At 39.2% G+C, this 24,650-nt stretch overlaps 2 long non-coding RNA genes across 2 annotated transcripts; one reads left to right on the top strand and one right to left on the bottom strand.

Moving 5' to 3' along the window:
• Window positions 1-1,191: 1,191 nt before the first annotated feature.
• Window positions 1,192-21,891, bottom strand: LOC119234143 (uncharacterized). Its single transcript, XR_005122557.2, has 4 exons — window positions 21,582-21,891; window positions 8,733-8,855; window positions 8,210-8,298; window positions 1,192-1,237 (listed from the first exon to the last, which is right to left on the bottom strand). It is a non-coding gene; the product is annotated as an uncharacterized LOC119234143 (long non-coding RNA).
• On the top strand, window positions 3,499-8,956 carry LOC129144998 (uncharacterized). Its single transcript, XR_008549948.1, has 3 exons — window positions 3,499-3,610; window positions 6,504-6,581; window positions 8,750-8,956. It is a non-coding gene; the product is annotated as an uncharacterized LOC129144998 (long non-coding RNA).
• Window positions 21,892-24,650: the final 2,759 nt, after the last annotated feature.

Below are 24,650 nucleotides of genomic sequence, written 5' to 3'. Positions count from 1 at the left end.
TAAACCTTTCATGAGCCAGTCACATTTTAACATTTAGGGCTGTTTAAAAAACAAAATTCAGGGCCTCCCTGGTGGTGTGAGGCATTACACACCACAATATGAAGCAATCCACAGCCTCTGCAGCATGAGTTTGATCCCTGGCCGGCCAGGGAGCTACCCACATGGCACAGCAGACCTCTCCTGTCTAGCCTGCTGCTCCCCTCAGCAGTGAATTTTGGTTGGTCTGCCTGTTCTGTTCCCCACTCTGTCTCTGGTGAGTCCTCTCACCCCCTGTACCTCTGGCCTGTAACCCAGCTCTTGTATGCATAAATAATCTTTTAAAAAAAACAAAATTCAACTAAGCAAATTTTAAAGATACTGGTTTTATTCAAAGATTCATCAACTAGACAGCATAAAGTTAAGTTTTTATAGACAGAAGGGGATGGGGAAAGGAAGTTTGTAGCAGAGTAGATTGTTTCAGATAGGGTCATCTTCCTTTGGAGGATGGCAGGGACCTGTCAGGCATATTACCTCACTAATGCTGATGATGTAATTCCAGATTGATAAGTTAAAGATCCCAATCCTGGGACAAGCTGGAATTGTAAGTAGGTGAGGTGTTAAGTCCAGTTTGGCGATATGGGTCTTAGCATAAATAACATCATATTGAGCCTACTGCATCTGTTTTTAAAATAAGACCCACAAAAGCAAGATTAGGAAACTTCATTATGAAGTGTCAATCTACATTCTATTATTCCTTTCTTGTACTCATCAAAACTGTAACAAAATAATTATTAATGCAATGACATGTTTAATGTCTATTGCCCTCTATGGGCTATAAGCTTCAAGGGGCTGAGTTTGTGTGTACCCTGTTCATTTTTGTAACTCCAGTGACTAATCCAGGACCTAGTAAGTAATAGACACACAGTTAATATAGCTTGGATAATAAGTGGACAATAACCACCAACAAATCAGAGGCCCAGAGGTTAAAGTGGTACAAGACCAGATTGCTACATGGCAGAGCTGTGACTAGAACTCAAATCTTTCAAGTTCCAAAAGGAGTTTCTGTTCTCAAGTTATTTACACATTACACATTTACACATTAACTACTTTCTTTTCAGAGATATATTGAGAGAGCACAAGAATACATGGAGTTTAAAAAGTGAAATACTTACATATGAAAATGTGAAGTGAGCCTGATTATACAAACTTCAGGCCATAATCAAATCAGGTCTAGACATTGAATGAAAAACACCAGTTCCTGCAGAGGGAAAACTTTTTGACTTGCATGGTGTATTTACTATAGAATAAGAAAGAATCATTCAGGTTCCCTACTATGCACTGCTCAAAAGAATAAGTTGACTAAATGGCAGAAGTATTTATTTATCTTTTCCTCTCTTTTCTACAGAGTGGTCTTAATTACAGGAAGTTCTAGGTTAGGTTGACTTGCTATACTGATTCTACAGTTGAAAATAAAAATATTTGAATTGCAAATAGTACATTTTAAGTTTATTGTGCTTTCCATCTTTAAAACATTGCATAGAAATACATGCACAATAACCTTTCTTCAAAGGAAAAGTTTTCATAATGAGAAGAGGAGCTTAAAGTTTCAATAAAAGTATAGAATTAAGTCTGATACCGTTTTATAGCACAGAATCCTTCAAAGTCATTTGGGAATAAACATTATTAAAACTTTCCTGCAATTGTGAGTCAGGGGAAAGCATGAGAATTAACCATACTCATAGAAGAGTTTGGGTGTAGGGGGTGGGGAATTCCTGCTGCTTTATTCTGGGTTGAGATTCTGGAGTAATTCATATTCACAGTAATGATTGCCAAAATACAGGGTCATTTTCCAAGAAATTTATGTTTCTTGCACCTTCTGCTCCAGCTGGTGTATTGATTTCACAGTACTCTGTTCCAAATCTCAGCCCCAGATCCTTGCTGATTCTATTCTGTAGATCACAAAGGATGATGGTGCAGGATCTTCAAGGGTGGAGAGGGAGGTGATGGGAAGTGAAATTCATCTTAACTTTGAAAAGTCCAATGTTGACCTACATTTTTTAGGGTGATACCGTCATTTAGACATGCTGATTGACTACAAATCCTCCCTGCTTCTGGTTTTTTTCCATGTAAGAGAAGACAGGCTGTTTTTGCAATAACTTTTCAAGCTTCTGCCCACACTGGTGGCTCCATTCCATGCCCTAAATCATTGTCTTCATGAGGTTTAAGTAAACCTCCTTCCAATGTTCTTAAATTCAGTGGCATATTGTAAATCATGCATGCTGGGTTTTTTCAGTTGGGCATTATTGTGAAGATCTTTGGCTATTTCTTATAAAAGCAGCAGATTTGTGGTAAAAGCTTGGCCAGATTTTCTACATCATTTGCCAGAATTTAGATTTCAACTGTAGAATTTCCATTAATCTCAGTTGTAGTTCAGTGGATATGCCCTCTCTTGTTTAAGTGATCATTTTATTTAATTAGTTATGATATCATCCTTCAGACACTACTTTGGGACTTAATGGTCACACATGGGCTCCTATTGAGGTTCACACTTTTCACATGATCTTTAAGGTCAGCATTATGATATTAAATGTTAGCTTAGCTTACCCCCACTGCTGCAAAATGTGTTCCTTTCAGTGCCACTGTTCCCAACATAAAAGTTATTCTGTCTCTCACACTTTGCCTCATATTGTTTCTACAGCTTCCTAGCATTTTCTCTATCTTCTAGATGAACTTAAATGTTGCAAATGGGGTCTATATTGATTCCGTTTCAGATCCCTCTCTCTTCCTGTCCTTCCTTCTATTGACCGCTTATGCTTGGGCCACTAATTATATATTGACTTTGGCACAAGACAGACTGAGCTTAGAGTACCTGTTCTGTCATTATTGATGTGTCTTTGTGCACATTATTGTATATGTCTCACCTTCAATTGACATCTTTATCTATAAAAAGAGTACAGTAATAGGTTGTTATGAAGATTATTTGTATAACATAAGCAATTGTTTAGCTCACATTAAGTACAAAAATTTGTACTTAATTTTTTTATGTGGTTAATTCCTGGTAAATCCTCTAAGGGAGGAGCATTATTTACATTTCTTTTGCAACCTTAAAAATGCTGTTCTCTATTGAAACATGTAGGGAGGAGGGAAAAATTAAAAAACAGAAGCTACATTGACCTGTTTCCAGAAAAACAAATGAATGAAAGGTGCTCAAAGCCTGTGGACTCTGGGCTAAGTGCTGTTATTGGGAGAAGAGCTTCCTGAGGCTGAATGTTAACCTGCATGGGGAAACAAGATAGAACAGTCACACTGCCCCTTTGCTCAGTGTGGCTCAGTCACTGACTAGCTGTGTGTCCTCGGCACAGTCTCTGTGCTTCGGTTTCCTCTTCTGTGAAATAAGGATAATGGTAAATGTACCTATGTTATAGGTATGGTTTATTAAATGATTACATACACAGTATATAAATGCCTTGTCAGTATTGCTGATATTATCATTATATCATTGTTGTTACTATCACTAGGTCTTGGTAACAAGAAGCAGTTATTATCTTGAGAGGCAATGTAACACAGTACAAAGAAAATAGAGTTCAGATTCAGATAGACCTGCCTTCTGGAAGTCCTTACTTCTTACAAGGTAAGGTCACCCATAAGATGAAGAAAATTCTTTACCTTTTTGTGAGAAATGCATTTGATTAAATACTAATTTTTAAAGATGTATTTATTTATGCATACAAGAGCTGGAGTACAGGCCAGAGATGGGAGCGGTGGTGAGAGGATTCACCAGAGACAGAGTGGGGAACAGAACAGGTGGACTGACTGAAATACACTGCTGAGGGGAGCAGCGGGCGAGTCAGGAGAGGTCTGCTGCACCATGTGGATTGCTCCCTGGACAGCCGGGTATCGAACTCGTGCTGCAGAGGCTGCAGATAGCTTCATAGTGTGGTTCTTAACCCCTTGTGCCACCAGGGAGGCCCTGATTAAATACTATTGTAAAGCACTCAGCACAGTGACTAGTACAAAGAAGGTCCCCAAAATGGAGCTGAAATTATTATGATTATTTTCATGATTATTGTGATATATCACTTAATCTATTATAAAATGGGCCATTATCTTACCTATCATCAAGAAAGAAAGAAATGCAGTCAATTGCATAATGATGGACCATCAACATAAGCTATATTTTATTCTCAGATAATAAAGATGTGGGGGAAAGTGCCATAAATAGAAGAAAAACATTAGTTTTGTTTAGTGAAGGATCACAACATAGCTGATCCCCTGTAAGTCTCATGGTTTGGGAGGTGTTTCATGTGAAGAGGGGCTTAAAGGGAAGCCTTTTGACTTGTCAGGAGTTTCAGTCCCTGAATTCCTGGATTTCTAGTCTAGGCATGTAGAGTACATCATCCTAATCTTCATAACCACTACAGAAAGTCACTAGGAACTAAGTTTCCTCTTTCTTCCCTAAATATCTGGCCATAAGAGTTTCAACAATGTGCAATTAAACTTAAGGAAACTGTCTATGAAATATTTTTATGATTGTTGTTTCTCAGGCTTCTTCATTTTAAATTAAAAATAAACCAAACACAGAAATTGCACAGAAGTTTTCTAGTCATCAAGGTTTTTCCTTTTTAACTTCAACTGCACCAAATATTCACTCCATTTCCTGGATGGTCCATGAGAAAATTCTCTCCTTTGTCTTTTTCTGGCTCTAAGACCCTAGGGAATAAATTTAGTTTTGGGGACATTGCCAGATTGTGATAGATCTACAAAGAAAACAATAAGCAATCTTTTTCTCTTTGGAAAGACTAAATTCAGAGACTACTGCTCTGACAGGTTACACATAAAATTTGTCCTCTCTCCTCCTCCCTCAGCTTCTCTTCTGATTAGCTTTCCTTTGAAGGTTGACTAAGATGAGTTAGAGTATCTTTTCTCATTCATATCCAATGGATGTGGGGGTGTTACAATTTATACACAGTACCGAAAACTTTGCAATGCAAGATTCTAAATCATCACTATCATAGAGTATAGCCTCATGCCCCTGGCCTCATCAGACACATATTTCTCTCTGTCATAAGAGATTTGGGGCCAACTTATTTCAAAGTCTTAGAACACAACTGTTTCCTTTTCATTCCTACACATTCTTCATTCAATATTAATCGAAGTAGCTTTAAAAAAAAAGTTGTATCTTATTTTATTGTCAAGTAACTTTCATTCATACTCCTATTTCAAAACATATGGTGCTCATCTTGCAACTCTAGGGAGGGGAGGGTTACTATCAGAGATTAAGAGAAGGATCTCAGAACATAATCGTATGTGGTAGAAGTATACTCCTATTTGCACAGTCTTTTTATAATTGTATCGCCTGTGTGTTGCCCTCAGCTAATAGGGACCTGGTGGTGTACATAGGAGAATGCCAACTAACCAGCTAAGTGCTGAAAGAAATGTTCTCCTTCTCACACAGCAGTTAGTTCCTAGTGCCTTTTAGACATAAGGTGAGAAAGACCTATGTCACCAAAAAAAGGATGAATTCTTTCCTCAAGTAAATGTAGAGGGTGATTTCTACCTCTTTCTATCAAAGCTAATTTGACCAAAACAAATTAAACTAGAATACAATCAATTGACCAAACTAAGTGTCTTAGTTTACTAAGTGTCTCCTGCCTTGTTCTCATTTGTATGATCCATAGAGCAAGGACAATCTTAGTTGCATTTGATTCTCCTGCCATTTTAGAACAATGTTTGGAAACCAGTAGGTTCTCAAATATTTATTGAATTGAGAAGAATTAATAAACAAGCTCCCAGTCACTGTTACAAGCACCACAATAAAGAAATATAATTTTTTACTTAACTCTTAGAAATTAAAAAAAAATTAAAGAATATAAAGAATAAATAAGAAACTTTTAACCAATATCCCACCACCAAAGACACTTTTTAAAAATTATTAGACAGTTAAGAATCTTTTTTCCCCCAAATTATGTTTATTGAAATAAAGCTGGTTTACATTGCTGTATCTGCTTTGGAGGTAATAGGTTCAAAACTCTTTAAATGTGTTTTTTCTCACCAAGCTCTCCACCAGTGCTCCAACAACGCTCTATCATGTCCCACTGAGTGCCCTCCCTCTTCCCACTCTCTCTGGTTGCATAACTTTGCAGTCAGATATTAAGAATTTATTATTTGTTTGGTTTTGACTGCCCCTGTGTTGTATTTCTATTTCCTTATATTCTCTATAGTCCACAGAGGAGTGAAATCATCCATTGTTTGTCTTTTTCCTTCACACTTACTTTATTTAGCATAATCCTGTCTAGTTCAATCCATATTGTCACAAATGGCAAGAGTTGTTCCTGTTTTTATAGCTGAGTAGTAGTCCACTGTGTGTGTGTGTGTGTGTGTGTGTGTGTGTGTTTGCTACATTTTTCTGCCACACTCCTCTGTCCTTGGGCACTTAGGCAGTCTCCATTTTAACTACTATTAATAGGACTACAATGAACATAGGAATACATACGCCCTTCAAATTAATTATTTTGTATTTTTAGGTAGATACCTTGGAGTGGAATTGCAAAACAAGAAATGTTGGACAGGATGTAAACAAAAAGAAGACTTGTTCACTGCTGGTGGGAAGATAATCACTTTTATATTTCAACTTTTAAAACCTAGTCTGTAAAGTTAGTGGGGTTTATACAAGCTTCTAAAGTTAGTGGGGTTTATACAAGCTATGCCATAATATAATCAATAATTCCAACAAAAATACAACAGACTCACATTGTATAACTTTTTAACTAGAGGAGAAAACATCCTTTCCTAACTCTAACTTATAAAAAGTGTTACAAGTGGGTTCTCCTTGAAGAAGCAGGCACTGAGATGAAGCCAAACACACGAAGGTTTTATGGGGATAGTGACACCAAGAAATTTTTTAAAAAGAAGAAGCAAAAATGGTTAGGGAGCAGACCATGGTGAAGATTTGACAAGTCTCCACTTGCCCACTTGGAGATCTAAAGCAAAGATTGTGCATCCACAGAGTCATGTTGGATGAAAGTGGTTAGAATTTTGAATTACACCCTGCTGCTTAGTCACTGGTTGATACTCTTCCAAGAACAGTGTGAACTTGGATTGAAAGCTGAACAAAGCTAAGAGCTGGAGCTTGTAGTTTCCTTGAAAACTATCCATACAGCTTGTAGTTTTCTTGAAAATGGATCTGGGTGGTGCCTGTTATGTTTTCTTTCGACAGAAAAATGTTTTGTGTATTAAGTTCTTTAATCCAGGAGCCCCTTAGTACGTAGGGGTTAAAATTTCAGCACTATCAAGCTATTGTCAGTCACTGTGGCATGAGTTTGATCCCCAGCCAGGGAGCTAACCTACATGATGCAGCAGACCCCTACTATCTTGCCCGCCTATTACTCCCCTCAGAAGTGTATTTCAGCAGATCCCCCTATTCTGCTCCCCACATTGTCTCTGGTGAATCCTCTCACCTCCCATACCTCTGACCTATACCTCACTTTTTGTATGCATACATAAATAAAAATAATTTTTTTAAAGTTTTTTAATCCATGAGCTATTTATTTTTTGTATGGTGTGACTTAAGCTTCTCAATTGTTCCATCATTCACTAAATAGTTCATTGCTTACAAAGAATTTTAATATTACCATTTAATGTGACATTAGATATGCTATTGTATAATAGTTTTTGAATATTGAAAGAGTATTTCCTCCTTTGGGTGCTACTCACGATGTTAAGAACTGTAGCTATGATGAACTTTTTAAATTAATTTGCATTATTAACAGTTTTGCCTTATTTTCTTAAGGTTAACACATCAATAAAACAATAAATTAAGGGCTGATTTGCAATAGTATCCAATTTCTGTGATGTAAATATTCCCACCATGGCTGATCTCAAGTTAATGTGGTGCCACTTGGCACAGAGTTGGGAAGAGATAAGCAATATCACATCATTATATGGCATTTCCTCCATGCAGATAAAATAAGTATAAATAATTCAAAGAGCACAGATAATTGTACAATAGGAAATTAGTAAACTATGGAAAAAACAATTAGTAAGTGATGAACTTGGGTATTTGTTATCTTTGTTCTTAATAAAATTTGTTTAGTTACAAATTCATACAATTTAATGTTTGTATCTGCATTTAAAAATTGCTTTACAAAACTTTTGAAAATTTGGCAGTAGACTCATGAACCAGCACAAGCCAGCTCCATACCACTACAAAGCAGAAATTTCAATTACCTACCTTGGAGAAATGTAAGTCCATGTGCACAAGGATTCAGGTACAATAAAATCCATTGCTGTGCTGTTTATAATTCTGGAGAATAAAAATGTCTACGTTCATAAGTAGAAAAATTGATTAACAAACTGAAAGTCATTCATATAATGCACTATTAAATTATAGCTAAAAATAAAAGAATTAGTTTCTTATATATCGACATAGATCAATCCCCAAAGGAAACAGACAATTCATGCAGTGTAATACTGTGTAAAAATATAAAACATGCAAACACATTTTAAATCTCATTTATAAAATTATGTATATGTAATTAAAGTGTGAAAATATGTATGAAAATGAAACACAAAATTCAGGTTAGAGTTCCCTCTGGGAAAGACTGAGGAATGTTACAGGACTTTAATTGTCTCAATATTTTGTTTCTTTGGAGAGATGATGATGTTCTGAGCTATATAATTATTAAAGAGAAATAATCCTATGTTATGTGGCCCTGACAGAAGTACTCAAGATAACCGTAACTAAGAAAAATTACCTCTGCTTGACTTCTAGATTCAACTCTTAATTTATGGAAACACAGGAGAAGAGAAAAATATTAAATGGAGTTGCTGGGATGCAATCAATTAAATCTGGAGTGTGGATTTCTTCAACAAATCAACTGTAAGGAAGAACATAGAGAGTTAAGGAATCCACAGATCAATAGAGAGTTAAGAGACTTATCAATTAGGGCCTCCCTGGTGGCGCAGCCATTGAGTGCTGGGTTGCGAAGCTGCCCGCAGCCTCTGCAGTGCTGGTTCGATCCCCGGCTGCTCCCAGGCCACAAGAGGAGGGTCCCACGTGGCGCGCAGACCTCTCCTGCCTCCCGCTGCTCCCCTCAGCAGTGTACTTCGGTCCTTCTGCCTGCTCTGCTACCCGCTCTGGCTCTGGTGAATTCTCTCACCCTCCCGTGCTTCTGACTGTACCCAGTGCTTGTAGAAATAAATAAATTAATTTAAAAAAAGAGACTTATCAATTAAATGTAACATATGGACATTACTTTGTTTCTGATTCAAACAATAAACTATTAAAACCTATGAAAGAAACAGAAAAGAATATTGAATGGCTACTCAAGGATATTGAGGAATTACAATTATTTCAGTAGGATAGTTACATTGGGAATATATTTAAATAGCCCTAAACTTTCAAATATTGATGCTAAAAAAATGTATTGATGAAGTGATAAAATGGCTTAGAACTTGCCTCCAAATAACCTGGGAAGATGGGAGAAGTAATAAAAGTATATAAGTTTTTCATGTGTTTGAAATAATACTTAAGGTTTCTTAGAGAAGGAAGAAAAAACTGGAAGCACACAAGAAAAAATTCTGACAACTAAGTGGTTTAATATCTATTATATGTAATTGGGTGTCATTTTGTTTTCTGTATATTTTGGCAAGTTTGAAACATGACAATTTAATTTTTTTAAAGATTTAAATTTATATAAATGTCTCTTTAGTATCACAATCAGTAAAAAAAATACTCTGACTGTATTTTAAATACCATGATCCAGCTTCAATGCAAGGAGAGAGATAAGTTATCAGCAGTAGGACTGGGGCTTCCCACAGCCTGCTGCTCAAACACGCCAGACACTCTTGATTTACCCTCCTACCAGATTCCCTGGGTCCCTCCTCAGATAGTGGACCACCACTATCTAGTGCCATGAACCAGAACTTAACTCTTGATGTCCACTTAAACAAACAAGCCTTAGTTATAGTGCTACACATGGCATAAGTCACTAGATAATCACTTGTAGTTAAATTTCCTTTCCAACTATTTACACTTTGCTCCCTGGTTAAGGTTCAAGTTATAAAATCACTGTATTGAAGACAGTGTTTCGAGTACAGCATGCCTTGCTGGTGTGTTTGAAGAAGGTTTTTTTCATGTTTTATAGTGTTTATGTGTTATCAGGCCACTTAAGTATTGAGAAGTTTCAAAATTTGAGAGTGCTTTAAATATTCCCCATACAAATTGCTAGGTCTCCCCCTGTGTCCTCATATATATGCATGCACACACATACACACCACTCATTAGTACTTATTAATTAAAAATTCTAAGATACTCTCCTGGTGACCACTCATAAAAGGCATGGTGAAGTTAGGTATCTTTAAGATTAAACTAATTGAAATAAGACATTACTGGTCAGAGGCAAAGAACAGTATTTATAGTTCCCCAAAATATTGTGCTTTTTTTCAATGTAAAATATTAACCCAAAGATATATAGAGGTAACTGAATGTATCTCCTCTGATGGTCAAAAGGCACACAGACCACTGGGTCAGGCTCTGGGATAAATCATTTACTGGAAAGGCAATATGATGTTATTAAGAGTGTGGACTTCGAGACCAAAATGTTCATGTTCAAATGCCAGCTGCATCATCATTGGCTAACTGAACTTCGGAAAACTACTAAAACTTCTTGAATCTCAGTTTCCCTCCTTTAAAATGAGAATAGAAATAGTAGTTGTTTTATAGGTATATTGCATAAAAATGACAAGTTAATATATGTAAAGCACCTAAAACAATGTCTAGCTTACACACTCAGTGTTGCATACACATTAGTTATTGTCATTTAATCCTCCAAACAACTAGCAAAAGTGTGCAGATGAGGTTAAATAACTTCTTTGAAATTGAAAGCTTAATAATACCAGAACAAGGAATTAAATTTAGGTTCTATCTAAAGTCTACATCTTTCATGTGTTTGTGAATACATACTAAACATTAATAAAAAAAAAGCTATGTTTATGACAGGACATGAAATTTAATCTAACACCTATATGTTAGATTTAGACTTTAGGATATTTTAGAATATGAGAATTGAAGATGATATAATTCTCCAATTTCTATATTAAGAAATTCCAATCAGAAATTAAAAAGATTTAGAAGAGAGTTAGGTTGGAGTATCAGATGATTAACATTTTGATATAAACCTTCAGAATATTTAAACTACTTTGCATTTCATTGACTTAATTAATTTATAAGTGGCATTTCACATTCTAATTAATATTAATGGTCCAAGATTAAATATGAAACAATTATGAGTCATAACAATTACTTTCAAAATATCATAGGAAGGAAGATATACAGTGAAAGAAGTAATATATTTGAAATCAAATGAGAAAATAGTTGTTAAAACCAATGAAATTCAAAAGGATAACAAAAATGTTGTTTTACATATTGCTATGGGTTGAATTGTGTCTTCCCAAATATCCAATACCTGTGAATGTGTTCTCATTGGGAAGTAGATGAGGTCATGCTGAATTGGGGTGGGACTTAACCCAAAATGATTAATGCCCTTATAAGAAAAGGAAACATAAAGAGAGACACAGAACAACACCAAATGATGACAAAGAAAGAAAAATTGGGGAGGGATGTGCCACAACCAAAGAACACCAAAGATTTCAGGGAACCACCAGGAACTGGGAGTCACAGAATGTGCTCCTTCAGAACCTTCAGAAGTAACCAACCCTGCCAAAACCTATGCTCTGGATGTCTAACCTTCAGAACTACATATGATAGCACATTTTTCTTCTGTTTATGACAATTTGTTAGAGTCTTGTTTTGAAAGTAATATACATATATAGGTTAATTAATATCAATACATGCTCATTATCTTTATAGAAACATTTCTGTACTGAGCATACTCCTCTTTAACACAATACTTTCAGGTGTTTTCACTGAACTGGGTCAAAATAGTTTAAAGCACATAGAGCCATACACACACATAAAAATTGTACTCTAAGACTTAACAAATGACAGATGAATGATTTGGCATTTAAAATAATAAACATGCATCATTTATCAAATAAATAAAATATGCTGATAATCACCAACAACATCTTTCAAAAAATAAATAGATAAATAAATAACAAAACCTGTTGACAGAAAAGACGCAATTACTTGGAGGTGACTTTTGAAACAGAGGCTTTAACTTGACTAAAAATAAAGAAATGGAACTCTAGCCAACTAAAAAGCTTCTGCACAGCAAAGAAACAGAAAGGAGAGAGCCCAATGGACTCTGGTGGAGGACTGGCGCTCTGATGGTGGGTGTGGTGTGGTATATGTATTTGAAGAGACATGAATCTATGCCCCTAAAGTATATACAGTGTCATCCAATGTTACCTCCATAAAATAACTAACTAAAATAAATAGATTTTAAATACCCGTGTTTTAAAATATAAATAAAGGGCCTCCCTGGTGGCACAAGGGGTTAAGCACTGCACTGTGAAGCAATCCACAGCTTCTGCAGCACGAGTTCGATCCTCAGCCGGACAGGGATCAACCCACATGGTGAAGCAGACCTCTCTTGTCTCGCATGCTGCTCCCCTCAGCAGTGTATTTCAGTCACTCTGCCTTTTCTGCTCCCTGCTCTTTTTCTGGTGAATTCTCTCACCCTCCCATGCCTCTGGCCTGCACCCCAGTTCTTGTATAAATAAATAAATAAATAAATAAATAAATAAATAAATAAATAAATAAATCTTTAAAAAAAAAGTGTCTTAGTGATTTGAACCCAATTATGGGCATGGAGATACTGGGTTCAGGCATTCTAGAGAACAGCAGACTATAAATCTTATATCTTCACAACCTCCTTTTTAGTAAATATTGCAATCTCAGGTCAAAACAGAGGCATATAAATCCCTGCGCAATTTAAGACATCAGGTATTTAACGTACTGAGCATATTCTGCTTTTAAAAAATGATATGAAGAAAACAACATGCAAATGATCCCTCTGCAATGATGACGAAAAATTTAAAAAGCAAGGGGCTTTTTTGGTTTCTCCTACTAAAAGAAATTAAGCAATGTTAAGCAGACTAAAAATATACAGTAAATGCTTGAAAAATTCTCATAACATTGGCACACAATTAATTTAACCTCACACTTCATAGCATTTGCATCAGATTTACTTGGTGAATGTTTAGGTATATACATTTATACCCTTTCTTAGCAACACTGATTTTACAAACTACTGATACATTCTGGTGGGTCCTCCAGGAACCAGATTCAGAGAATTATGTGCAGAAAAATAAAAGGAGGAGTGCCTCCCTGGTGGCGCAAGGGGTTAAGCACAGCACTATGAAGCTATCCGCAGCCTCTGCAGCACAAGTTCGATTCAATATCCCAAGACCGGTAAGGGAGATACCCACATGGCTCAGCAGACCTCTCCTGTCTTGCCCACTGCTCCCCTCAGCAGTGTATTTCAGTCAATCCACCTGTTCTGCTCCCTACTGTCACACCCCTGCACCTCTGGCCTATACGCCAGCTCTTGTGTGCATAAATAAACAAATCTTTAAAGAAAAGAAAAGAAAAAGAAAAGGAGGAGACTATGGATTTGGGCAGGAAAGTCTTCAGAACATGATGCTGAAAGTCTTCAGAACTGATACAGATGAAAGGAAAGAAAATTAGACATGGAGAACCTCAAAAGAGGAGGCAGATCTACAAAGTCTTGGCCAAGCCATCAGAGAGCTGGGAGAAAATATTGCCATGTTAGAGAAGCAACATGTTGGTGCTCAGCTGCTAGCTGGAGGCTGCCTAGGAAGAGCATGGCCCAGCCACAGAGGTGTGTGTCCTAAAGGCCCTGCAACCTGAGGCTGGCAGAGAACAGCGTTCCTTCTGGCTGAATCATCTTTTCTTTCCAAAGGCCAATCCCGGGTAGCACGTGGCTCCTTCACATATCAGATTTTTATGGTTTTTCTCCCCACTACACTTGGGCTCTTGCCTCTCCTTTTCATGCATGCCCTTTCCAGACCCACCAAATATTCTGTCACCACAGCCCTCCACAAATGTTGCCATTGCTAATGTCAGCTAAAGAGATCCCACTTTCAGTGCTCTGAGCCTCCCACACCCACACTCATTCATTTACACACAGCGAGAAGGACTGAAGCTCTAGAGAGGCCCTCAAGAATTAGAAGCAGTACTACAGTCAGCCACTTATGGCTTAAAAGACCTTTTCCAGATGGTCTAACAAGGCTCTTCAGGTAAAGATAAAGATCATGTTCCTTACAAGTAGCAAACAATTTACACCCATTTCCACCCCACCCACTTGCAACCCTGGATAGAGAACTTTTTGTTTCCTGCATTATCTCATTTTTTTTTGTTTTCACATATATTTATGTGTATCTGCACCAACATAACTCTGTATTTTCAAATGAATTGATAGCTTTCTATTTTTGTAAGCTGAATACTGACCTGAACTAATAAATACAGTGTTTTACTTCTTATGTGAGTCAGTTAGACTTTGCTCTCTCCATTCCTCAGACCATATCAGAGAAGAAATGCTCACATCAGCCTTTATATGGTAGTAAATTGATAGCAGGGTAAATTATCTCAAGGTGCCTGAATCAAGGTTTCCATAGCCTACTATTGATTAACAGTCTGGCTTTTAAAATCAAGTTGTATTTTCAAAATCTCCTATAGATGTACCTATTTTCTCCTAGCTTTAAAAACTACAGCTAGGAGAGGAATACAATATCCTACTTTTTCTAGTTATTCTGAAAATAGTCTTCATTTGAATTCATTTGCTGAGGTAGGGGCTGCAAACTCAGAGGCTCATGAAGTCTGGGTAAATATGCAAATTAAAGAAGAAGACAGGGGGACATGGGCATGTGACAGAACACGCAGGCATAGTCTAAAGGTTGCTTCTCTTACACAACTGCACTTCATTGTTATCTGGTAGGAATGTAGACCCAGAGTGGCCAACTTAGAATTTTCAAAAAAGAAACAAAAATATAGAATTTTTATGTGGCAATAGGAAGGCAATTTGGCAATCTATCAAATTACAAAATGTGCATATTTTTAATGTAACTGTTACAGAGCAGCCCCGATATAAAAATGGGTTGCCTGGCTGTGGGTCCTCACCTGCACGCTTAAAAGGGACTTATTAATACTCCACTACAGGCACACACAAAAGGTTAATAAAAGGTTTATTTACAAGGGAAAGGGAATTGAGGAAATGTACAACTCAGGGAGAAAATAGGGAAATAAAGTCTTTAATGTGTCCTACCCGATCTGCCGACCTGGAAACCCAAAGGCACTCCAAGAGCTGGCCGAACGCTGTGAGCTGGTGGAGAGCCAAAAAAAGGGAATCCCCCAAAGCCCACATGTCTGGTTTTATACCAAACCTGGCTGCTTAACCCCACCCTCAGGTTCCAGCAACCTTCCCTTTGGTGGTGGTGGGATTTGTCTTTCCCAATGTCCTGATGGCTTTGGTCTGGAGTGGGGGTGGAGTCCACAAAGTCTGTATGGAATTAGCTTTAGGATAGCCTTTTCCCCCTAACAATTCCCCCCTTTCACTTTTTGCCGCCATTTCCATGGTGATGAAGATCAAATAAATGGATGTTGGGATGCAGTCTTAGATGAAAATTTTACCAGGTTCCAGTGTGAAAGAAAACCAGTCCCTCCAGGTATTGTGCATTATGGAAAGCAAAGTCCTCCGTTCCTGGAAAAACAGTTTATCAGTCCAAGCCAAAAAAAAAAAAAACTTTTCAAGACGTGAAACAAAGATTTTCACTGTGAGTTCTGCAGACCTAGTGCGCTTTATGGTGACCAACGCAAGGAAAGTTACTTTGGGCTGGTCAACCACGGGTGTAGCTTGGAAACCATGTTGGGCGCCAAACTGTTATGGAGCAGCCTCAATATAAATCCTTTTCCCCCTAACATAACCATCAGAAAAACCTATCAAGTACATACAATATATGCAAAATTGCAGTTATCTATAGTAGTGAAAGTATGGGGGAGGAGAAAAAGGGACCTCAATAAGGGGTTGAGCCAACAAATTGGATACACCCACAAAATGGTGGAAAATACACAAAACATGTTGAGCAAGCATTTAATTTTTTATTTTTCCTTTCCATCAGTCCATCGTTTTTCTAGAATGGAAGGCATAGCTAAGTTTCACTCATTAAAGCATCTGTTATATATGGAGATAGATAATGATCCCACTACTGATTTCCTTTGAGGAGACATATCATTTAGTTATGCAAATGTGAGGTAAGAAGCCCCTACCTTAGGAAAGGTATAACTGGATCTTTTGTTTTACTAGGCAAGGCTGCCCATCCCTTTGATATATAGAAAACCAATTTGCATTTAACATTTCCAGGAAGAAATGATCTGTACACCACATTCTCCCTGAGATTCAAAGTCTACAAAATTTGTGAGGAAAATAGTTGGGTTCCTCCCAAGACCCAGTGTGGAACAGTGTGGTAAAGTCCTTGACATAAATTCACCTGAGGGAGCAAAGAAGGAGCACAGATTAAAACAGCTCTAGTACTGAGCTGGATCTGAGTTTAAGAAAGATAACTGGTTCTGGAATTGCTGTGGCTTGACTTTAGTCCTGGGGGAGATAATTTTGGGTAGAAACATAGTGTGTCACTAAGAACCAGGCCTTGTGATCCCAGGCAAGCTGTTCTTTTCTTAGGGAATCACTTTACCTCTCAGGGCTACTCTAGAGAGACAGGGCCTTGCTCTGGCATCTGCCAGTTGGTCAAAGCCTTGCTTGGGGCTGCTGGAGGGGTAAGGGCCCCAATGATCTAAGGTAAAGGACTGAGTGCTTTGATGTTGGGGGTGGTGTGTTAATATGTCTGAGGAGATGAGCACCTACTCCCCTTAATCACATAACAGTGTAAACCACTGTTACCTCAATAGAAGAAATGACCGGTATACCAAATTCTTCTTCCTGAGATTCAAAGTCTACAAAATTTGTGAGAAAAGCAATCAATCAATTAAGTGAAAAATAAGCAAACAAAAAACCTTGCTTGGATTCTCCACGCTGTGGGCTAGACCTTCAAAGATGACCCTATTATAGAGAAACATATCTATAGGCTAGGATACTGGGAGACATTTTTTAAAAATCACTGAGCATTTGAGCTGAGCCCACCATTAGTGATTCTGAAAAAGAATATTTTAGCTTTACACTTTCATAAAGTTTGACTAAAATAAGGGAAAACCACCATGACAAAATGAATTCAATAAATGTAAGATAGTGATTGAGTCTGCAAATTGCAAATCAGAGATATTATTGGGTAAAAAAAAGACAGACAAAAATTGGTCCTTGGCCTCAGAGAACTTACTATCCAGAACTGGCTGGTCTGAGATGTAACCATTAGCCATGTGTATCCGCTTAATTACAAAGAAGTGAAATTTAAGATGCAGTAGTTCAATCACAACAAACACATTTCAGGTGCTCTTAAGTCACACTTCCATCATCACCAAAAGTTCTATTGAATGGCACCAGTACAGAGTAGCAGTTGGCAGTGCTTCTCAGCAGTTTCAGCTGCAATATTCAAAACCGCAGTAGTAGCTTAAAAATGGCCATGACATGGACCTCCCTGGTGGTGCAGCGGTTGAGCGCTGGGTTGCGAAGCTGCCTGCAGCCTTTGAAGCACTGGTTTGATCCCCGGCTGCTCCCCGGCCACAAGGAGAGGGTCCCACATGGCGCGCAGACCTCTCCTGCTGCCCGCTGCTCCCCTCAGCAGTGTACTTCGGTCCTTCGGCCTGCTCTGCTCCCCACTCTGGCTCTGGGAAATTCTCTCACCCTCCCGCGCTTCTGACTGTACCCAGTGCTTGTATAAATAAATAAATAAATCTTTAAAAAAAAAATGGCCATGACAATAAGCAAATAAATGGACATGGCTCTGTCCCAATAAAACGTTATTCACAGAAGTAGAAAATAAAAAGGAAAATAGGCAATATACCAGATTTTTCCTGTGGGTTACAGTGCTGAAATCTTCTAAAAAAGAAATAAGTATTGTATAAGGCTGTGACACTGACATAGAGAAAAATTACTTTTCTATGGAAATTCAGTCTTTATGGGCACAGTACCTCTAATAATAAACGATGTTGTTTTAAGGCACTGACCTGGATGACTTGTTTATAGCAATAGATAATGTTAAATCACCTCTAATATCTTATGTCAACAACTTTCTGAATGCCTACATGTAGTGTATTTACCATGTTTTTATATATTAGTGTTCAAAATCCACATCCTCTATGGAGCCTTTATCCACTTCGCCTTATAGATCGATCAATCTCTCCCTCTAATAGCCATAAACATTTTAATGTCTCTATTACCTTAGGTTGAACTCTAAGTATTTGTTAAGCAGATAAGAAATCTAGCCAGGAAGAGTTTATGACTTCTCATCTTTGAATCCCCAGCTTCTAACAAACATGTTTGTTAGTATAGCCATGACTGATATTATAGACATTTCTTCAGATCTTACAAACTTATATTAAAGAAGTTTTATGTACTAGGTATTGTATCCTGTTTGTCTAGTCATTGTTTATATCCTTCCAATAGTACTATAAGCTCAATATAGAGTCTGTCCAAAGATTCACTAAAGCTACGAGTATCTACCCACTGTGTTTGAGACATTGAAATTCTCAGCCGATACCCTTTTCATAAATGTCAAAATCTCAAGCTAGATCAAATTTGTGCATATATGCTTTATCGAAAAAAAGAAATGTGTGTACTCCTTTTATGAAGTGGCATGATTTACATTTTGGCATTAGCTGAAAGACAGTGGTGTTTTCACCTAAAGCTGCTGTGAATATATTTTTAAATGAATATAATTTGCATACTAAATTTGCATTTTTATGACCAGGAGTTGTAACTGAAAACAAGGGAATTGCATACATGGAAAATGAAGATTATTTATTGTTTAAATGAAAGAATATTTAAAAGCAACCAGAATATTAGATGATAAAACATTAGTGAATTAAAAGTAGTACAGGCAAACTACTTCATCTTTTACAGGAGAAAAAACCAGTATATTTCAAGGAATTGCATTGTTAAAAGTCTAGATAAATAACAACCAGATATTTTATTATTGAACACTTGAACTAATGACTACTGTCCTAAAGCTATAGTTATTTTTAAAATGGATAAAGTTCTGTGAAAGTTTGATATCACTTTTAACTCTTTAATTACAAATTAAAAATAAATCAGAAAGTTAATAGAAGCAAGAAAGAGAATTTAACTTATAGTGTAGGAAATACATTGTTTACACACATGTAGTTATCATTTCAAAACAGAAAAACCACACACACACACACAATCTATCTAAAGTTTCCTTATCAGAAGCAGTGAGGTAGTCTGCACTATAAGACCCCTGAGTTCCTCTGAGGGAAATTGACTTTACCTGAAGCAATCCTTTCTTTAGCTAATAACTTGTCTCTCCTTTTTCTATCTATAAATACCTGCCATTTTATGTTAGTCCTTGCTTCACATAATGGAATGCTGCCTGATTCATTCATGATTTATTTAATAAAGACAATTAGATCTTGAATTTTGTGGGTTTTTTTTTTTTTTTTAACAGTCTGGTGGCAGTAGCCAGATTTGAAATGAACTTCCAGGGGCAATCGAGAACAGGGAGAAACACAGGCAGGTATGACACCCCTGAACCTTGTTGAGTTCTCTTGTCTTTTTTGTCATTTCTGAAGGCATGGGTAAGTTCCTCTCAGTTCAATCTCATCTCTTTGCCTCAAATTCCCAATAATTTGCTTTTCAGACTAGGTTGTAGTGAGTAGATTCTTAGCCCTTGAATTTAGTCAACAATTCCACACAATTCCAAATTGTAGGTCTCCTCCATTTCTCAGGTTCTGTGTAAGAACCTAAGTAAGAACTGTGTATGAAAACTGAGAATCCTTCCCTTCCTCATTTCTATAGAGGTCTCTTTTTACTGGGATCTGCTGGCTTAGTCCACAATGGGGAATTGTTAGGGGTTCCAGCTGGAATTGGACTGGATCCATCTTTAAAACTGGACTGAGATCTAGGGTTTAGCTGATCAGGTTGGACAGAGATTAAAGTAGACTGTACTATTCCAAGGTAGCCAATATTTGGGGTCAGACTGGGTCTGTTTTTGTTAGCAGTAAAAGGTGAATCCCGATGCTTGTTTTTGTCCTAGATTCTGTGTTAGAACTATGGGTGAGAGCTGCAATGTCCATTGTTTGGAATCCTTCCACAGATTCCATTTCAGGAACTGTGAGGGAAGCTGAAATTCTCAGTTTGCTTGCAATCACTATGCAGATCCCATTCTTTGAGGTCTACCATTCAGGCCTCTCCAGTTCCCTAGTTGGTTACTATTGGAGTCCAGAGTTCCATTCTTTGGCTACTGTTGGTTATGCACACATGAGATAAAGGCAAAGAGTTTAGGAATTAATGTGGCTCCAAGAAAAATAAAAATACCAACTAAAAGAAATGGGCTCCTGTATGGCTGAAGAGTGGAACACCTTAAATTTAAGAACCATAGCCCAGGAAGCTCAGCTATCAAGAAAAATGGCAATACCTGGTTGAAAATAACTTAGAATGACATTAGCTGTTACAGGGAACATGCCAATGAGGCAAGGTTGTTTATCTATTAAGTGCACTTGAAACAAAGACTTCCCATATTATTGAAATATTCCTTGAAATTAAAAATATGAAGTATTTGGGAAAAAAAAGACCACATGACTAAAGTGACTCCTGATGTCTTTCCATGTTCCTTTCTTTCCCCTGTACCCTCAGGTTTTACTCATTTTCTTATTTGTCTGAATTGTCTTTCCATTTTGTGGAGACTTCATGACATAAACCAAAGCCGGTAAGGTCAGTAGCTTTACAGACAGTCTCATATGGGCCCCACCCAGAACTCAAGGATTCTCTAGTAACCTGCTATAAGGAATTCCCTTTAACAGCCAGGGGAAAACTAAATTGAAAATTAACAGATAACCTTTCCAAATTCCAGTGGGTATCAACAGAGCCACCCTCTCCTCTTTGAATCTTACTCTGAGCTTGTAATGGGATCCTGGAAAAACTGGTAGAAGCAGCTCTTTGAAGTCTCCAGAGTCAGCCCTCTCAGATCTCTGCGTTTAACACTCAGTAGAGAGAGGCCTGCTTTTCTTGTTTTGTGTCCAGAGAGTTTGGTTTGGTAACTGTCAGTTTGGGTGCTTCAAAATATGGCACGACAGAAATGTGAGTAGGTCTCCATTCGCAGTTAGGTTCCATTGCCAGCTGACCAGAATCACGTAAGTCCTACCTTGGGGCGATTTCAAGATTTTAGATCTTCAGCAAATGATATCTTTTATACCCTTATTGGGAAATGCCTCTAGAGTTCAAGGAGCCATTTAATACCATTAGACATACTCATTGTTCCAGCTAAAAGGGAAATCATTTGAAAATTGAACTAATGAAAATTCTTAAGTGTCCTCTCCAATGGTTCGTCTTTAGAGATTTTTTTTTCCCCAATTTTCATGAAGATAGTATCCAAAGTAAAGAAGGGAACCTCTGCCTATCCCAAGTCTAAGCCAAAGCAAAGTGTTAAAGACCCAGAAAGCAGTGCTGAAAGGTGCTGTAGCGCAATCAACCCATACCGGGTAGGTTCATTACCGGTTCTAGCAGCTGTGTTAGTGTCTTCATGCTCTCCGCGGTTTGTAGCCACACTCCGTCGCACTCTGCCACTCTCTGCTGCACGCCTCCATCCACTCCACTGCACTCCTCAGTCCCAGGCACTGCACCACCCTGTGCCACGCCACGCCGCGCCGTTTGGCCGAGTGTGCATGAGCGGTGGGAGGGCGGAAAAGCCTGAAGCTTTTTCCCCTACTTCTCCCACAATCCATCCCCTCAGGGTTTTCCGCCATATAGTCTATCTACAAGTATATGCAAGTTTCCTTTAACAAACATAAACACTGCGGCCATGACCCACAAAAGCAAACAGTATACATCACAATATAACTAAGTTCAATTCTCCTAGGGCCGGAAAGATAAAGAAGTTATTGGTACCAGCATTGGGAGATCCCTCCCATCTGGCAATACACATGCCAATTTTGTGTCCAAAGATAATATTGTAGCTGGCATCAGTGGCCTTCCAGGTCGCGAGTACCACACTCACTTTGACAGTGAAGAGGCATCAGAGGGCTGTACGTGCAGCAAGAGTGGCGAGCACATAATAGGCCACAAAGTCATCACAAATGTCCCCTTTAGGATTGCCTTGTAAGCTGTTAACCCAGGGTGGGTAACACGCACCTGTGGGCGGCCACTGTGCAGTCACCCATGGTGTTATTTGTAATTTGGCCTCCAGGCCATGACTCCAAGGGGCTATCAGAGCTACCCAGTGCATGTGGGGAGCCTTCACAGTCCAGGGCCATTCCCAGTCCACAGTCTGCCCTGGGTCCACTCCAGTCAGGGCTGGCAATAAAATGTTGCCCTGCTGTCCAAATCCAGGCTTTAACAAAATATCTGAAGTTTGTATCTGCAGTTGGATTGGAGCATTGGCACGATGCAGCAACGTCTCCACTGGAGCCAGGCTGCCCTTCCCGCTCCTCTCATTTAATGTTCACAGCACGTCCCACAGTTGTTGGCTCCAGCCGGCCAGCATCAGAATGGGGGCAGTAGCTCTCACTCCTTGCTTTAGCAGGCCCTTATACCACTCTATGATCCCTGCAGCTTTGGGATTATAGGGAATGTGAAATTTCCATTCAATGCCCATGTCTTTGACCCACTGCTGCACCCGGCTCCTGTAAAATGGGTCCCTTGGTCGCTCTCCACTACCAGTGGACGTCCATATGCAGCACATAGGTGTGCCAGTGCTGCCAAAACTGCCTCTTGGTCCACATGTGGAGCAGGTAAGCTGCCAATAACCCGGTAGCGTGTCCACACGGGTGACTGCAGACTGTTGTCCATCAGAGTGAGGTAGTGGTCCAATGATGTCAATCTGCCAGCATGTCAGGGGTACCTGCCCCCGCAACACCTGGTCTGTGGAGGCAAAAGGTCTCCGGGGGTAAGTCCTGGAACACACTACACATTGTTCACAAACAGTCTGAACCTCCTCTAAAGTTACAGGTAGACCCAGGCATGCACAGTGGCCAACATTGTCTTTTGCCCTGTGTGTGGAGCAAGCGTCTGTGCAGCCACTGCGAAACATCCTGCCCTGGGGCAGTTTCAAGCCATCGAACCTGGGCTAGGGTATCTGCTTAATCGTTGCCCGGTGAGGCCAATGGGGCATGTCCTGTGACATGATAAATAGTCACCTGCTTCTGATGACCTAGATCCCATAGATCTTTCCATAGGACCTGGCTCCACACTGGCAGATGCATGACTGTCGAGTCATTTAGATTCCACGTGGAAATCCACAGTGTCAGGCCCATGCCCAGAGCCCAACGATCAGTACAAATGACAAGAGGGGAAGGCTCATGGGCCACCACCATCCATACTGCTCGCAGTTCAGCCCATTGGCTGCTCTGTCCTGTCCCAGTTTCAAACCAAATGGTGTCCATTTCTGGGTGTATAGCCACAGCTGTCCAAGATGCTGGTTGGCCCTGGCTGGAGCTGTCCGTATACCAGGCCTCTGCTGGAATCAGTTCTCGTCCCTCCTTGTAGGGACTAGCTTCAGGTTCGGCTTCTACACAGACTTCTGAAGTTGGTTCCATACTGACATACGCCCCTGGACCAAGAACCTCCTGCAACTCCACCCTTAAGGGGCTAGTTGACAGGGTGCAGCACTGTTCTAGGTATGCCCCCCACTTCACCAAGGTGGGCGCTTGCACAGTACCACTATGGGGCTTTGTCGTCCAGTCCCGTACCCATCCAGTTATTGGGTAAGTGGATCTCACTAGGACAGGAGCTGTTGCAATTATACTTTCAGTAGCTAGTAAGGCTGCATATACTGCAGCTAGCTGTTTCCTCAATTCAGGAATACCTAACCTCAGTCCCCTTCCAGAGTTGGGGCCAGAACCCAATAGGCTGTCGTACCCTCGCTAATTTCTGCCAGTGTCCCCACCAGAGCCCTTCCTGAATAACATGCACATCTAGCTCACAGGGGCGGGCTGGGTCAAAAGCCTGCAAGCCCTGAGCAGTCTTTATAGTTCGTTTGGCCATGGCAAATGCTGTGTCTGCCTCAGCTGACCAATCCCACCTGGCCCCCTTACATATCAACATATATACAAGGGTCGTAGGATCTGGGCCATGTGAGGAATAAATGCCCTCCAGTAACCCAGCAGGCCCAGAAAGGCCGGCAGCTGCTTGATTGTTGATGGGGTGGGGTAAGCTCGTACTTTATCTATTTATGGCATCAGGGATAACCTTTGTCTTACCTAACCAAACAACCCCCCAGAACTTAACTGACAGTCCAGACCCCTACAGTTTGCTTTCATTGATTGCCCAGCCACATGTTTTCAGGTGTGTCAACAGGAGAGGTACTGCCTTTTCCAAATCTGCAAGAGAGTTACTAGTCAATAAAATGTCATCAATGTAATGATACAAATGCACTGAAGATGGCCTCTCCCACCGGGCCAGATCTGCTGCCACCAGCCCGTGGCACAGAGCAGGGCTGTGCAGGTATCCCTGCAGGAGCACAGTAAATGTCCATTGTCGGCCTTCCCATGTGAAGGCAAACTGGTCTTGACTCTCTGGAGCTACAGTTATTGAAAAAAAGCATTTGCCAGATCGGCTACAAAATGA

The sequence above is a fragment of the Talpa occidentalis genome, unplaced genomic scaffold (assembly GCF_014898055.3).
Source record: "Talpa occidentalis isolate TD23 unplaced genomic scaffold, MPIMG_talOcc4v2.1 talOcc4.8, whole genome shotgun sequence".
Classification (NCBI taxonomy): Eukaryota; Metazoa; Chordata; class Mammalia; order Eulipotyphla; family Talpidae; genus Talpa; species Talpa occidentalis.
The sequence above is the reverse complement of the archived record's forward strand: the minus strand, read 5'-3'. Positions and strand labels throughout refer to the sequence as shown.